At 53.4% G+C, this 17,668-nt stretch overlaps 1 pseudogene; it reads right to left on the bottom strand.

Annotated features, from left to right (window-relative positions):
* LOC142076270 (scavenger receptor cysteine-rich type 1 protein M130-like) overlaps positions 1–17,668 on the bottom strand; it is a 45,447-nt pseudogene that overhangs the window by 16,227 nt on the left and 11,552 nt on the right.

Genomic DNA, 17,668 nt, shown 5'->3' with positions numbered 1-17,668 from the left:
GGCACTGCAGCTCCCAGAGCACTTGGGCTCCAGGGAAATGAGCCCAGGCGCTGTTGCCTGCTGCAGCTTGCTCTGCCCCATGGAGCTCAGGGCCAGGCATGAGGAACCTCTTGGTGCCACCAGAAACGTGCCCTGTTCCCAGGGGGACCTTGGGCTGTGGGGCACTGCTGGTAGATGGGACATGTCACAGGGCAAAAGAAGAGTGAGGCTGTACCTGCGGTGGGTGTCTGTGCCAGCCCCTGCTCCAGCACCTGCCCAGCAAAAAGGTCCTCAGCCATGGCCAGAGTGCGCTGCTGGATGCTCATGTCCCTGGACAACAGCCAGGCGGAGGCCAGGAGAGTGGACAGAGAGCAACCCTGGGCTTACACGAGCTCCCAGTGCAAGGGCAGGCACAGGGGAGTGCCAGTAAATGCTGGCAAACCCAAAAGTGCAAGGCAGCCAGGGGCTGGGACAGACATGAGAGGCTGGGCAGCAGCTCAGCCCTCCTGGACGGGGCCATGTCCCCACGGGCAGGCTCTCATGGGGTGACCCTGGGAAAGGTGCCACATGCCACCCCGCTCCTCAGACCAGGCCAAGCGCTCCTCCTCTCCAAGCAACCCCTTTGATTCAGCCAAGGGACTTGTGTCTGCTAGGGAGCACAACCCCAAAGTAGCTAGCCATCTCACGCCCCTCCCCGGTACTGTGGGTGGCCACAGGAGTCACTCTTGGTGCCTCTGCATGGGGGGACCTGGCCCTTGGCACTGCCAGACAGGTCCTGGGTGAACAGGAGGAGAAAGATGGGAATCAACAGACAATGCAGGGCAGGGTGGGGGATTAATCTGAGCCAGTGCAGGGGCCAGGCAGGGTATGGGCACCCTTGGGCACTTTCGCAATGGGCTATCCCGAGGGACCGGGGACAGCAGCAATGACAGTCCCAGCTCGGCAGTGCAACCGGCCACGTTGAACAATGCTCCGGTGCCCACTTGTTGCTCCCTGAGGGCAAAGCCAGGTCTCTTCCCCTGTCCCAGCCCCACAGACGGGGAATAGGCTCTGCCCTTACCTGAACACATCACTCCAGCGTCCTCAGCATGATCGCAGTTATTTTCACCCCATCCTCTGTGTGGGCAGTCAGACAGGGCAGATTCGGTGCCTTTACAGCCAACATTATCCATCCAAATGGGGCCAGATCCTTGCCCAAAGTGTCCGTACTGAGGAGCTCCAACAGCAGACCCACAGCCCAGCTGCTTACAAACCACTGCCGCATCGTTCATGCTCCAGTAGTCATCACACACGGTCCCCCACTGGCCCTGTTGTTTCACCTCCACTCTCCCAGCACAGCGCCTGCCGCCATCCACCAGCCTCACCTCTGCAGCCCCTTCAAATATCAACATGGGACCAGTCAGGAGAGTGCCAAGGCCCAGCTCTGCAGGTCTGGGGGAACGCCCTGGCCATATCCGAGATACCAGGGTGGGAGCCCACTCCCCTCCAGGCTGTCCCCAGTGTAGTGCAGGGGTCCCTTCTATCCCCACGCGCTGCACAAGGCTGGGGGTGTGCAGTTCTGGCCCTGCCGGGTCATTCACCATCCCACCACACAAGGCACCTTTGCCCACCCCAACGACCACCTACCCCCTGCCCACGCACACCTCCACACTGTGCCCAGCCCTGCACAGGGCACCCGCTCTTCCCCAGCCCACCCCTCTTCCCCTGAACAGCCCCGTCTACCCAGGCTGGCTTCCCATGCAAACCACCTGCCCCCGCACCATCCAAACCCACCCCCACCCCCAGGGCTTTCCGAGCTCCCACCGAGACGATTCCAACGATCTCCCCACCCACAGCCCCTCCTTGCCCCTGCTGTCAGCCCAGCCCCTGCGCTGGGCCGGGCCCCCCAGGAAGGATGTCTCTCGACGCAGATGTCCCCGTCCCCTTCTCTCTTCGGGGCACAAACTGCCCTCAGGGGGTCAGGGCTCCCCTGGAACCGGGAGGCAGGGAGCAGCACACAGACCCTCCGGGGCACCCCAGAGGTTGACAGTGCCCTGGGCATCTCTGCGTGCTGCCATCGCCAGCTGCGCCACCACTGGCTCCAGAGGCCACCACCGGCTGGGGAAGAGAGGGTCCCAAAAGGGTGTCTACGAGCGTCTATGAATCCAGCCAGGCACAGGCTGCCCTAAACGCCGGAGCCCTGGAAAAGGAGATTCTCTCCCACCCAGACAGGCAGGCACAGGGTCCATGGACTCGAGCACCTTCTGACCCTCAGCTCAGTAGCACCTCAAAGAAACCCATTCCCAGACAGATCCTATGACCATGCTGGCGCCCGCTGGCCCTGGGCTGTGGGACAAGGGAACGGGCACTTACCGCTGCACAGCTGTACCCAGAGGAGCAACCAGAGCATCTGAGGGCACAGGAGTCCCTCTGTGCCCATCCTGAGCCTCCTGCCCTGCCAGCACATCCCTGCTGCGCCACGCTGCCTGCCTCAGCTCCTGGGGCCTCCTGGGGACAATGATGACAGGAGGGCAATATATCTCTGCAGATCCCAGCCCAGCTGCAGGAGGAGCCAATCAAAGCAGCAGGACCTTTTTAGACATTATCGGGAGCTATCTCCCCTCCGACACAGCCCAGCCCTCCAATGAACTTCTCCAGCGCCGTTCGTGACCATATATGAGAGACGGCTCTGCTGCAGGTGTCACGTCACTGTGGTGGGGGGCCGTCACAGGACAGGGCAGGTTGTTGGGGGGGAAATGGGGTTTTCACCCCTGGAACCCTCTTGTGTTGACCAGGAGTACTGAGCATCTCCTACGCCAGGCCCATCCAAGAGCCCAAGGTGAGAGAGTCCAGCCGTCCCCGTGCCAGGGGGACCCGAGGGCTGGGGTTGCAGCAGGGTCTGTGTCAGGAAGGGAAGGAAACAGCCCCTGCCCCTGCTACAGACCCCCCTCTGCTGGCAGCAGCAGCTGCGAATGGGCCTTAGCCCAGGCCAGAACCTCATCCCAGCAGTGCTGGCTCCCCCTTCCTTCCCTGGAGAGCCCATGGAAGACCCCTCCCAGGAGCCAGCGCTGGGACACGTCCCTGCCCTGGCAGCAGACGAACAGCCCAGAGGTTCAGACACATCCCTGGCTCTCAGCGTGTCACCACGGGGCCGTTATTCCCCGCCGGCGCATCGGGAGCCGCAGCCTGCAGGTGCACAAACCACAGCCCACGTGGCCTCACGGCGCTCGCCGCGCTCCCCCCGCAGCGCCCAGGCAGGAAGTCTGTGGTTTCCTCGTGGCACCGTGCCCGGGCACAGCCCTGGGGTGCCCCCGAGCCACCCCCACCCCGACTGCTCCAGCCAGGGCTGCAGGGGCTGCTCCTTCGGCCTCGCAGACACAGGGCCGGGCAGCTCCCATCCCCCGGGATGCCCTTGTGGCAGCACACGGCCGCTCTGCACCGAGCCCCACAGCCACGGGGTGCCATCGGTGCCACGGCTGCTGCCACCCTCCTCCTGCCACTGCTGCGTGCCCATGAGTTATACTGGTGGTGACCTCACACCCTCCTACTGCCGACACCGTGTGTACGAGTTACGCTGTCACACGTGTGCGCGGCGTACGGACTTCTGCTGACCTTGGTTCTTCCAAAAAGCCGCATTTGGGCATGGCCTGAATATTATTCTGGTGACATCAGAAGCACCTACACAAGCTATGTGCCAGCTCCTGGCCTATCAGCTACTCAGGCACCAGTGACAACGCAAGCTCATACACAGCCCCTGGCCTATCCGCTACTCAGCCACAGATGATGTCATAGCATCTGCCTCTCATATTGGCCTGCTCCTGGCTTATGGGCTATTCAGGCACCAATGACGTCATACCACTTACAGAAACTACGGGCCTGCTCCTGCCCTATCAGCTCCTCAGGCAGCAATGACATTATAAGCACCTACACATGCCATGGCCTATCTGCTACTCAGCCACAGATGATGTCATAGCATCTGCCTCTCATATTGGCCTGCTCCTGGCCTATCGGCTATTCAGGCACCACTGACCTCATACCACCTACAGAAACTACGGGCCTGCTCCTGCCCTATCAGCTCCTCAGGCAGCAATGACATTATAAGCACCTACACATGTCATGGCCTATCTGCTACTCAGCCACAGATGATGTCATAGCATCTACCTGTCATATTGGCCTGCTCCTGGCCTATCGGCTATTCAGGTATCAATGACCTCATACCACCTACAGAAACTACGGGCCTGCTCCTGCCCTATCAGCTCCTCAGGCAGCAATGACATTATAAGCACCTCCACATTCCATGGGCCTACTCCCAGCCTGTGAGCTACTCAGGCATGATGACCTCATAAGCACAGACACAAGCCATGGTCCTGCTCCTGGCCTATCAGCTACTCAGGCACCAGTGACAATACAAGCTCATACACAGCCCCTGGCCTATCTGCTCCTCAGCCACACATGATGTCATAGCATCTGCCTCTCATATTGGCCTGCTCCTTGCCTATCTGCTACTCAGCCACAGACGACGTCATAGCATCCGCCTCTCATATTGGCCTGCTCCTGGCTTATGGGCTATTCAGGCACCAATGACCTCATACCACCTACAGAAACTACGGGCCTGCTCCTGCCCTATCAGCTCCTCAGGCAGCAATGACATTATAAGCACCTACACGTGCCATGGCCTATCTGCTGCTCAGCCACAGATGACGTCATAGCATCTACCTCTCATATTGGCCTGCTCCTGGCCTATCGGCTATTCAGGCACCAATGACCTCATACCACCTACAGAAACTACGGGCCTGCTCCTGCCCTATCAGCTCCTCAGGCAGCAATGACATTATAAGCACCTACACATGCCATGGCCTATCTGCTGCTCAGCCACAGATGACGTCATAGCATCTACCTCTCATATTGGCCTGCTCCTGGCCTATCGGCTATTCAGGCACCAATGACCTCATACCACCTACAGAAACTACGGGCCTGCTCCTGCCCTATCAGCTCCTCAGGCAGCAATGACATTATAAGCACCTACACATGTCATGGGCCTACTCCCAGCCTGTGAGCTACTCAGGTATGATGACCTCATAAGCACAGACACAAGCCATGGTCCTGCTCCTGGCCTATCAGCTACTCAGGCACCAGTGACAACACAAGCTCATACACAGCCCCTGGCCTATCTGCTCCTCAGCCACACATGATGTCATAGCATCTGCCTCTCATATTGGCCTGCTCCTTGCCTATCTGCTACTCAGCCACAGACGACGTCATAGCATCCGCCTCTCATATTGGCCTGCTCCTGGCTTATGGGCTATTCAGGCACCAATGACCTCATACCACCTACAGAAACTATAGACCTGCTCCTGCCCTATCAGCTCCTCAGGCAGCAATGACATTATAAGCACCTACACATGTCATGGCCTATCTGCTACTCAGCTACAGATGATGTCATAGCATCTGCCTCTCATATTGGCCTGCTCCTGGCCTATCGGCTATTCAGGCACCAATGACCTCATACCACCTACAGAAACTACGGGCCTGCTCCTGCCCTATCAGCTCCTCAGGCAGCAATGACATTATAAGCACCTACACATGCCATAGCCTATCTGCTGCTCAGCCACAGATGACGTCATAGCATCTGCCTCTCATATTGGCCTGCTTCTGGCCTATCGGCTATTCAGGCACCAATGACCTCATACCACCTACAGAAACTACGGGCCTGCTCCTGCCCTATCAGCTCCTCAGGCAGCAATGACATTATAAGCACCTCCACATACCATGGGCCTACTCCCAGCCTGTGAGCTACTCAGGCATGGGTGACCTCATAAGCACAGACACAAGCCATGGGCCTGCTCCTGGCCTATCAGCTACTCAGGCACCAGTGACAACACAAGCTCATACACAGCCGCTGGCCTATCTGCTCCTCAGCCACAGATGATGTCATAGCATCTGCCTCTCATATTGGCCTGCTCCTGGCCTATGGGCTATTCAGGCACCAATGACGTCATACCACTTACAGAAACTACGGGCCTGCTCCTGCCCTATCAGCTCCTCAGGCAGCAATGACATTATAAGCACCTCCACATGCCATGGGCCTACTCCCGGCCTGTGAGCTACTCAGGCGTGAGTGACCTCATAAGCACAGACACAAGCCATGGGCCTGCTCCTGCCCTATCAGCTCCTCAGGCACCAGTGACCTCAAAACAACCTACACGTACCTGTCGTGGTTTAACCCCGGCCAGCAGCTAAGTCCCATACAGTCGCGCGCTCACTGTTTCACTAAATAGAAAGTTAATTGTGTCCCAGCCAAAACCAGTACAATGCCAGGTGCCTGCTCCTGCCCTATCAGCTCCTCAGGCACCAGGGACCTCACAAGAACATGTACACCCATTTGCCATGTACTTGCTGTTGAGGGCCTCAGCCTCCGGTGACCTCACAAGCACCTAGAAAGGCCATGCACCTGGTCCTGGCCTATCAGCTATTCAGCCAAGAGTGACATCACAAGTACATACCCAAGCCATGTGCCTCCCTCTTGCCTATCATCTACTCAGGCATCAGTGACCTGACCACCACAAAGCCACCTACTTGCTACCTACTCGCCTACGAGATGTGAAGGTACAGGTGACCTCACAAGCTACGTGCCTACTCTTGGCCTATCAGCTACTCAGGTATCAGTAGTGTCACAACCACTTACACAAGCCATGTGCCAGCTCTCGGCCTATGATCTACTTAGGCACCAGGGACCTCACAAGCACATACCAACCTATTTGCTATGTGCCCACGTGGTGGAGTGGCCCCATGTGGCAGCCCCCACCCAGTCACTTGCTCACTCCCCACCAGTGGGATGGAGGAGGGAACTGGAAGAAAAAAAGCGAGAAAAAAAAATCTCCTGGGTCGAGATGAAGACAGTTTAATAAGTGCAGAATCAATCGCTCACAGCAGGAGATCAATGCCCAGCCAGTCTCTGAGTAAAGGACACTTCAAAGAACACACCCTCCTCCCCAGTTTTATTGCTGACCATGACATCACGTGGTGTGGAATATCCCTTTGGTCACTTGGGGGTCAGCTGTGCTGGCTTTGTCCCCTCCCAGCCTCTTGCCACCCCCAGCCCCCTCACTGTTGGGGCAGAGGGAGAAACAGAGCAGGCCTTGACGCTGGGCAAGCGCTGCTCAGCAATAGCTACGATGTCAGTGTGTTATCAGAGCTGTTTGGGCCACCAAGGCAAAGCACGGCACCAGAGGGGCTGCTAGCAAGAAAATTCACTTCATCCCAGCCAGACCCAGTACAACCTCCACCCCTTATTCCCTACCGTGTGCATCCTGCTCAGGTCCTACATTATTCAGTACATTTACATCCACCACCACCACTCCCTTCCCCATCCCTTGGCATGACATGCACACAGCATACTGGGTTTGGCTGGTGTGCCTCAGGTGGACATGGGCAAGTGCCAGCACCCTCCTGACTTCTCCCCTCACTCAGTCAGCCAGAGCTTTTTGAAACATGCAATCAGGTCATCAACCTAAGGACAAGGAAACCTATATAGCCCCCACCTGCACCCCACAGGGGTCTTACAGGTACCTGTCAGATCCCCCACAACCACGGGGAAAGGGAGTTCCCCACCAGCACCCTTCCTCTCTCTTTGGCACCTCGAAATCCAGTTTGGAGTTCATGGGCTCATTGGCTGGTTTGTCTGGCTCACGTGATTTTTTGGGGGATTCCTTTTGCCTCTTTTCCATAGTGTCCCCACGCACATCTTCTTCTGAAGTTAACATTTTGTCCTGGTTTTCCACGTTCGCAGACAGGGCTTCCACAGGTCTGTTCCATGACCTGTGGAGTTCGGGGGTGTCCAGACCATGTCCTGGCCCTAACTCACAGGGTCTGGGTTTTCCTGTCGCTCTCTGGTTCTGGTCCCCTTTGTCTGGTCCATGACCTGTGGGGTTTGGGAGTGTCCTGCCAGTGTCCTAGCTTCGACCCACGTGTGTTGGGGTGTCCTGTCCCTGTCTGGTCCATGATCTGTGGGTTTCGGAGATGTCCTGCACGTGTCTTGTCTATGAGCCTCGGGGTTTGGGGTGCCCTGTCCCTTTCTGGTCCATGGCCTGTGGGGTTTGGGGATATTCTGCCAGTGCCTGTGCTCTGAGCCATGTTGTTTGAGGTGTCCTGTCCCTGTGTGTTTCATGACCTGTGGTGTGTTGAAGTGTCCTGTCCCCATCGTGGCCCTTACGCATGGGGTTTGGGGTGGCCCGTCCCTGTCTGGGCCATGACCTGTGAGGTTTGGGGTTGTTCTGCCCATATCCTTGCCCTGACCCTTGGGGTTTGTGATTCCGGGAGACTGTCTGGTCCAGGATCATTGCGGTTTGGGGAAGTCCTGCCCATGTCCTGGCCCTGAGCCTCGGGGTTTTGTGTTCCCTGTCCTTCTCCGGTCCATGACCTGTGGGGTTTGGGCTTGTCCAGCCCATGTTGTGGCTTTGACCCATGTGGTTTGGGGTGCCCTTTCTTTGTCTGGTCCATGACCTGTGGGGTTTGGGAGTGTCCTGCCAGTGTCCTAGCTGGGACCCACGTGTTTCGGGCAGTCCTGTCCCTGTCTAGACCATGACCTGTGGGGTTTGGGATGTCCTGCATCTGTCTTGGCCCTTAGCCTCGGGATTTGGAGTGCCCTGTCGCTTTCTATTCCATGGCCTGTGGGGTTTGGGGATATCCTGCCAGTGTCCTTGCGCTGAGCCATGGGGTTTTTGGTGTCCTGTCCCTTTCTGGTCCATGACCTGTGGGGTTTGGGGATGTCCTGCACATGTCTTGCGACTGAGTCATGGGGTTTGGGGTGCCCTGTCCCTGTCTGGTTCATGACCTCTGGGGTTTGGGGATGTCCTGCCCATGTCCTGGCCCTGAGCCACAGGGTTTGGGGTTCCGGGTCCCTGTGTGGTCCATGATCTTTGGGGTTTGGGGATGTTCTGCCCATGTCCTGGCCCTGAGCCACGGGGTTTTGGGTTCCCTGTCCTTGTCTAGTCCATGACCTGTGGGTTTTGGGCTTGTCCAGCCCATGTCGTGGCTCTGACCCATGGGGTTTGGGGTGCCCTTTCTTTGTCTGGTCCATGGCCTGTGGGGTTTGGGGATATCCTGCCAGTGTCCTTGCACTGAGCCATGTTGTTTGGGGTGTCCTGTGCCTGTCTACACCATGACCTGTGGGGTTTTGGGTGTCCTGCACGTGTCTTGTCTCTGAGCCACGGGGTTTGGGGTGCCCTGTCCCTTTCTGGTCCATGGCCTGTGGGGTTTCGGGGTGTCCTGCATGTATCTTGGCCCTCAGCCACGGGGTTTTGGATGCCCTGTCCCTGTCTGGTTCATGACCTGTGGTGTGTTGAAGTGTCCTGTCCTCATCGTGGCCCTTACGCACGAGTTTTGGGGTTGCCCGTCTCCGTCTGGTCCATGACCTGTGGGCTTAGGGGGTGTCAAGACCATGTCCTGGCCCACACCCACAGGATTCGGGTTTCCCAGTCCTTGTCTGGTCCATGACCTGTGGGTTTTGGGCTTGTCCAGCCCATGTCGTTGGTCTAACCGATGGGGTTTGGGGTGCCCTTTCTCTGTCTGGTCCATGGCCTGTGGGGTTTGGGGATGTCCTGCCTATGTCCTGGAACTGAGTCACGGTATTATGGGTTCACTGTCCCTGTCTGGTTCACGACCTTTGGGGTTTGGGGCTGTCAGACTCATAGCCTGGCCATAACCCACAGGGTTTGGGTTTCCCTGTCCCTCTCTGGTCCATGACCTCTGGGGTTTGGCCTTCTCCAGCCCATTTCATTGGTCTAACTGAAGAGGTTTGAGGTGCCCTTTCTTTGTCTGGTCCATGACCTGTGGGGTTTGGGAGTGTCCTGCCAGTGTCCTAGCTGCGAACCACGTGTATTGGCGTGGCCCGTCCCTGTCTGGTCCATGGCCTGTCGGGTTTGGGGATATCCTGCCAGTGTCCTTGTGCTGAGCCATGTTGTTTGGGGTGTCCTGTGCCTGTCTAGACCATGACCTGTGGGGTTTTGGGTGTCCTGCACGTGTCTTGGCCCTGAGCCACGGGGTTTGGGGTGCCCTGTCCCTTTCTGGTCCATGGCCTGTGGGGTTTCGGGGTGTCCTGCACGTATCTTGGCCCTCAGCCACGGGGTTTGGCGTGCCCTGTGCCTGTCTGGTTCATGACCTGTGGTGTGTTGAAGTGTCCTGTCCCCATCGTGGCCCTTACACACGGGGTTTGGGGTGGCCCGTCCCTGTCTGGTCCATGACCTGTGAGGTTTGGGGGTGTCCTGCCCATATACTTCTGCTGACCCACAGGGTTCGACGTGTCCTGTCCCTGTCTGGTCAATGGCCTGTGGGGTTTGGGCTTGTGCAGCCCATGTCGTGGCTCTGACCCATGGGGTTTGGCGTGCCCTTGCTTTGTCTGGTCCATGACCTGTGGGGTTTGGGAGTGTCCTGCCAGTGTCCTAGCTGCGACCACGTGTGTTGCGATGTCCTGTCCCTTTCTGGTCCATGACCTGTGCGGTTTGGGGATGTCCTGCACGTGTCTTGCGCCTGAGTCACGGGGTTTGGGGTGCCCTGTCCCTGTCTGATTCATGATCTCTGGGGTATGGGGATGTCCTGCCCATGTCCTGGCCCTGAGCCACAGGGTTTGGGGTTGCGGGGCCCTGTCTGGTCCATGACCTGTGGGTTTTCGGCTTGTCCAGCTCATGTCGTGGCTCTGACCCATGGGGTTTGGGGTGCCCTTTCTTTGTCTGGTCCATGGCATGTGGGGTTTGGGGATATCCTGCCAGTGTCCTTGCGCTGAGACATGTTGTTTGGGGTGCCCTGTCCCTTTCTGGTCCATGGCCTGTGGGGTTTGGGGGTGTCCTGCACGTATCTTGGCCCTCAGCCATGGGGTTTGGGGTGCCCTGTCCCTGTCTTGTCCATGACCTGTGGTGTGTTGAAGTGTCCTGTCCGCATCGTGGTCCTTACACACGGGGTTTGGGGTGGCCCGTCCCTGTCTGGTCCATGACCTGTGCGGTTTGGGGTTGTCCTGCCCATATCCTTGTCCTGACCCACAGGGTTTGGTGTGTCCTCTCCCTGTCTGGTCCATGACCTGTGGGGTTTGGGGATGTCCTGCCCATGTCCCAGCCCTGAGCCACGGGGTTGAGGGTCCCGGGTCCCTGTCTGATCCATGACCTGTTTGGTTTGGGGGTGTCCAGCCCATGTCCTGGCCCTAACCCACAGGGTTCGGCGTTACCTGTCCCGCTCTGGTCCATGACCTGTGGGTTTTGGGCTTGTCCAGCCCATGTCGTGGCTCCGACCCATGGGGTTTAGGGTGCCCTTTCCCTGTCTGTCCATGACCTTGGGGTTTGGGGACGTCTTGCCAGTGCCCGAGCTGTGAACCACATGTTTTCGGGTGCCCTTTCTCTGACTGTCCATGTCCTGTGGGGTTTCGGAGGTGTCCTGCCAGTACCCTTGCTGTAACTCACGTGTTTTGGCATGTCCTGTCCCTTTCTGTGCCATGGCCTGTGGGGTTTGGGGATATCCTGCCATTGGCCTTGCGCTGAGCCATGTTGTTTGGGGTGACCTGTCCCTGTCTGGTCCATGACCTGTGGGTTTTGGGCTTGTCCAGTCCATGTCGAGGCTCTAACCCATGGGGTTTGGGGTGCCCTTTCTTTGTCTGGTCCATGGCCTGTGGGGTTTGGGGATATCCTGCCAGTGTCCTTGTGCTGAGCCATGGGATTCTGCGTGTCCTGTCCCTTTCTGGTCCATGACCTGTGGGTTTTGGGGGTGTCCTGCACATGTCTTGCGCCTGAGTCACGGGGTTTGGTGTGCCCTGTCCCTGTCTGGTTCATGATCTCTGGGGTTTGGGGATGTTCTACCCATGTCCTGGCCCTGAGCCACGGGGTTTTGGGTTCCCTGTCCTTGTCTGGTCCATGACCTGTGGGGTTTGGGCTTGTCCAGCCCATGTCGTGGCTCTGACCCATGTGGTTTGGGGTGCCCTTTCTTTGTCTGGTCCATGACCTGTGGGGTTTGGAGGTGTCCTGCACATGTCTTGCACCTGAGTCACGGGGTGTGGGGTGCCCTGTCCCTGTCTGGTCCATGACCTCTGCGGTTTGGGGGTGTCCTGCCAGTGTCCTAGCTGTGACCCACATCTTTTGGAGTGTCCTGTCCCTGTCTGTTCCATGACCTGTGGGGTTTGGGGGTGTCCTGCACGTGTCCTGGCTCTGACCCATGGGGTTTGGGGTCCCGTGTCCCTGTCTGATTCATGACCTCTGGTGTGTTGAAGTGTCCTGTCCCCATTGTGGCCCTTACGCACGGGTTTTGGGGTTGCCCGTCTCTATCTGGTCTATGACCTGTGGGGTTTGGGGGTGTCCTGCCCATATCATTGTCCTGGCCCGCGGGCTTTGGGCTTCTGGGTCCCTATCTGGTCCATGACCTGTAGGATTTGGGGATCTCCTGCCCATGTCCCAGCCCTGAGCCACGGGGTTGGGGGTTCCGGGTCCCTCTCTGGTCCATGACCTGTTTCGTTTGGGGGTGTCCAGACCATGTCCTGGCCTAAACCCACAGGATTTGGATTTCCCTGTCCCTCTCTGGTCCATGACCTGTGGGTTTTGGGCTTGTCCAGCCCATGTCGTGGCTGTGACCCATGGGGTTTGGCGTGCCCTTTCTTTGTCTGGTCCATGACCTCTGCGGTTTGGGAGTGTCCTACCAGTGTCCTAGGTGCGACCCACGTGTGTTGGAGTGTCCTGTCCCTGTCTGTTCCATGACCATTGGGATTTCGGAGGTGTCCTGCACATGTCTTGGCCCTGAGCCTCGGGGTTTAGGGTACCCTGGCCCTTTCTGGTCCATGGCCTGTGGGGTCTGGGGATATCCTGCCAGTGTCCTTGCGCTGAGCCATGGGGTTTGGGGTGTCCTGTCCCTTTCTGGTCCATGACCTGTGGGGTTTGCGGGTGTCCTGCACTTGTCCTGGCTCTAAGCCACGGCGTTTGGAGTGTCCTGTCCCTTTCTGTTCCATGGCCTTTGGGGTTTGTGGATATCATAGAATCATGGAGTCATTAAAGTTGGAAAAAACATCTAAGGTCATCGAGTCCAACCATCAGTGTAACACCACCATACCCGCTACACCATGTCCCTAAGGGCCTCATCTACATGTCTTTTAAATACTTCCAGGGATGGTGACTCAACCACTTCCCTGGGCAGCCTGTTCCAAGGCCTGACCACTCTTTCAGTTAAGAAATTTCTCCTAATGTCCAGTCTAAACCTCCCTTGCCGCCACTTGAGGCCATTTCCTCTCGTCCTATCGCTTGTTACTTGGCAGAAGAGACCAACACCCACCTCGCTACAACCTCCTTTCAGGGAGTTGTAGAGCGCGATGAGGTCTCTTCTCAGCCTCCTCTTCTCCAGGCTGAACACCCCCAGTTCCCTCAGCCGCTCCTCCTCAGACTTGTGCTCCAGGCCCTTCACCAGCTTTGTTGCCCTCCTCTGGACACGCTCCAGCACCTCCATGTCCTTCTTGGAGTGAGGGGCCCAAAACTGAACACAGGATTCGAGGTGCGGCCTCACCAGTGCCCAGTACAGGGGCACGATCACCTCCTTGCTCCTGCTGGCCACACCATTTCTGATACAGGCCAGGATGCCGTTGGCCTTCTTGGCCACCTGAGCACACTGCCGGCTCATGTTCAGCCGGCTGTCAACCAGCACCCCCAGGTCCTTTTCCTCCGGAATATCTCAGAGAGGGACCCTTGTCAAATGTTCACAGCTGCTTAAAAGTCGAAGGGGTAAGGAAGCTTTCAATTTTCAGCTAAAAAGGATTTTAAAATATATATTTATTTGAGAAGGAAGCATCACTACAGGAAACGTCTTTTCAGTGTGGCTTGTAAATTAATCAGTTAACGTCTCATCATTTGTAAACGCACATGGTTATGCTTTTAGGAACACAGTAGTTGCCTGTCAAAGTAAAGCACAGCCGTATCAGCCCTGAAAGATGAACTCTGCCCCTCCTGTCAGTAAGTTTAAAAATGCAACCTCACCAGACCCCACAAAACCCAAATAAAAACACCAGTCCAAGACATCAGCCATAAAAGGAACTCACCACTTTGTCTAGAAAAAGAATAAACTGCTCAAATTATTGAATTAAAGGGCTTTACCGTGAAGGAGTAGCCTTCAAAAACTGACAAAACGGATTTCTTGTATTTTATTAGGCCACAGGCCGTACTATCCAAATAGTTTGGGCAGTGTGAGAATTTAATAGTATTCTCCTTGCTATCAGACCCAAACCAATTTTTAATAATGATGAAAACATGGGTTCAGAGCACAATCCTGTGATTTTTTTCTCCATTGCAACCACACTCCTGCCTCCCAGCTCCCTACTGGAAGAGCTTGCAGGAACAAAGTCCTCAGGCCACTGGTTAGTAATGGGCTGCAGTGCTTATTGAGGACTAATACTGACGTGCAGTTTTTCCACAAGTAAAAAGGGTAACTCGTATCTTGTTCCTTTTCCAGTATATTGAATTATATTACGCCACAAGCAGCAGTTAAGCTGACCCTAGTAAAACATTATCAGAAAGACACTTGAATCACTGCTTATTATGCCTCAAAAACATAGAATGTAAATGCAACTGCTCTCCTCAAGAGGTCACTAAACTGATCAGAAGAGAGATTAAAACCCTTCCTTGGAAAAAGCTCTTGTCCTTTATTACCTAATGCAGTGGAAGAATTCAAGGGAGCAGTTTTTGCAGACTCTGGGGAAAAAAAAAATCTACATGCAGAAGATGATTCCTCACTCCAGTTCATCACGCCTTCTCTATACGTTTAGGAAAGCACATCCAACAGTACTGTATTACGAACTCAAGAGTTCTTGAAAATGGGCCTTTGGAGAGGAGCACCCAGATCTGGAAAAAAAGACCTTCTTTCAAATTTCCTTCTTTTCAGAATGTTTTGTACCTAGTTATGATAAAAAGGAAGGCTGATCAAGTATTTTGCAGCTTCACGCTCCATATGCCACTCCTTTTTACATGTGGAAAAACAGCCTATGTTCCCTCATGGCAGGCACAACCACTGTCATTTAGTGGTTTTTCAGAAGCAAACAAGAAGTTAGGAAAGCTCTCTGTTGAAGTCTAGCATGAAACAGTCTAGTATTGACCAGTAACTGAAACAGAACAGTTCATAAACTATTAACTAGTTCTTGTCTTTTTTAGGAAGCAGTTATTATATGGCCTGCAGGCAACAGACTAATTTCTTAAAGGAGATGATTGCATAACAACAATTATCAAAAGCAGCAGATAGATAATTAATGTACTATTTAGTACGTTTGCCCAAAGGCCATCTTCCAATGATCCTACATTCTTGTGTCTTTTTTTTCCCTTTAAATTTCTACTGAAGTAGAATTTCTTCCTGCCAGTTCCTCCAATCAGTCAAGTAGAAACAACATCTCCATGGAACTTGTATACAGCCCTCAGATAATACTGCAGAAGAATTGGAAAAAAAAAACCAAACCCCAAAACCAAAAACCAAACCCAAAACCCCAGCATCGACAGTCAATGTATTCACTCCCATTTCAAACAGAAGACTAAACAGAAACTAACACAAAGCAAGTGGGAAAGGGGACAGGAAATAGGAGGAACAAGCTGGTCTCACTGCTGGAGTGCTACATTTAAATTACAGTGGTTTCCTAAAACCCGATAGCTTGGCTAAACTAAAGCTTCAGCCAGGAAGGATCACAGTGGTGCTGGACGGCGCTAAAACAACGGGCATGACTCTGCATTTCTGCAGCCTGTAAGGACAAATACCAACCAGAGACCCTTGCAGTTACTGAACTAGTAACACTAAAACAAAAAGGATCCACTTTCTTGATTTGGCTGTAGTAACAGTAGGACAGCAGCACAAATTTGGAAGTGTAGAATGACAGCTAACAGAAGAGCAAGACAATGAAGAAATATTCAAAGTATAACCTTTTGTGCATCCTTTTTTAAAAAATCTCAACTAATTTTAATTTTGCTGCTTTACTGTTCAACAATAATTGGCGAGCTTTGCAGTGATTTATTCCTACCACACTAAGATCCAGGTTCTGCTTTGAAATACATACAGAAATATGTGTATTTAAAAAAAAAAAAAAAACAACAAAAAAAAACCCACCACACTTTAGACCAAGACCTGAGTTAGCTTTAAGAATAAAGCTAATTGTGTCTCCAACACCAGAAGCACCTGAGGCCGCAGTGCTTCTACAGTGAGAGAGAGAGAGGACGTGTAAAGAGAGATGCAAGGCTTCCACCCTCCCTATGGCTACCCACAACCCAAATCAGGTACAGTCACAGCAAACAAGAAGGAATGTTTTTGCTTTGTCTTTCCTTTACTTTAATTAGTTCTAACTAACACTAAGTCTTCCCTCCCATTCCAGGATTTTTCCTTTTTTTTAATTTTTTTTTGAGACATCTATGTTAGCTTATGGCAAGGTGCCACTTAGACATGTAATACAGACATGCCAGGGAACACACGTAACTAAAGGAATGTTAACTTTATTTATGAACATGTGATTTGTGTTTATGCACATGCTAGCAAACAAAGAGAAAAATAACTTGTCAAGAAAGAAAACCCCATCTGAATCAGATCAAATACTTTAAATGCGGTTTACATAAATGCATTACATTAACTGCTAGGGTCACTGTTAAACTAACTCAAACTCCCAATGAGAGGCAGTCATGTCCAAAAAGGAATTCAAACCAGTCAGTGATGGAATTACGGATGCCAGATTTAGACTTAGTGCTTTCAGACCTACCTACGAAAAGTTTTTGATTTTAAGTTGATTGTATACCATTCCACGAGAATCAGAGGCTGTATTCTTCACAGAACACAGACCCAGAGTTCATGAATTTCTAGATTAAGTTATCCTAACAGCTTATCAAGTGATCAGATCCAGTGATCCAGGGTCAGTGTAATGCCTCACGCTATTCTAGTGAAGAAAAAGCAGTTATACTTAAAGATTAAATAAAAAATACCACATAGTAATTTTTATCCTATAAGGACTATTTTGAAATGTGTAGTTACAGATAGTATTTGACCCAAGTGGCAAATCAAGATCTAGACCATTACCAGCCAAGTATTTCCTTGTGTTACTTATTTCTATTTTAGCAGCAGAACGGCAGTGTTTTCAAACCTGTAGAAAAATGCTGCCCCTTTTCCAAATGTAAATTCAAAGTGGCAGTATCCTAAAGAAAAGCTTAGCCTTTGGGAAATTAAAGCAGCATCCAGCCCTGAAGTCACCCAGATCCAAAAATGTACTGCAGGCGGAGGTTAAGAAAAATGACAGGGATTTTACCCTTTACAAGTGCACCAGGCTCTAACCTTGTGCCAAAATTTGTACACTGGGTTTTAGGTGTTCTCATTTGCAAACAAACTATTAAACTAAACTGCTTCGACCGATAAAGTGGAAAGATCAAATGCAGAACTTTAGCATACCACTCTGTGTAGCAACGATATTTACATTCACGGCAATATATTAAAGACATTTATGCACTCGGAGGGGCCCAAACAATATCACTTCAATTAATACAGTTTTAGGAACAAATACCCAAGTCTTTAAGGACATGAAAAGGAAGCATTCAGCTGCATGGAACTGTCCTCAGAACGTATGGGATATGTTGGTTTTGGTATTTGTTTGAACCCCCAAGTCAAAAGTAAGAAACAGTACCAAGTTTAACAATAATGGTTTCTCAGTGGTTTTTGATAACATTTTCAAAAACCAGTAGGCAAA

Source organism: Calonectris borealis, unplaced genomic scaffold (assembly GCF_964195595.1).
Source record: "Calonectris borealis unplaced genomic scaffold, bCalBor7.hap1.2 HAP1_SCAFFOLD_40, whole genome shotgun sequence".
Lineage (NCBI taxonomy): Eukaryota > Metazoa > Chordata > Aves > Procellariiformes > Procellariidae > Calonectris > Calonectris borealis.
The sequence above is the reverse complement of the archived record's forward strand: the minus strand, read 5'-3'. Positions and strand labels throughout refer to the sequence as shown.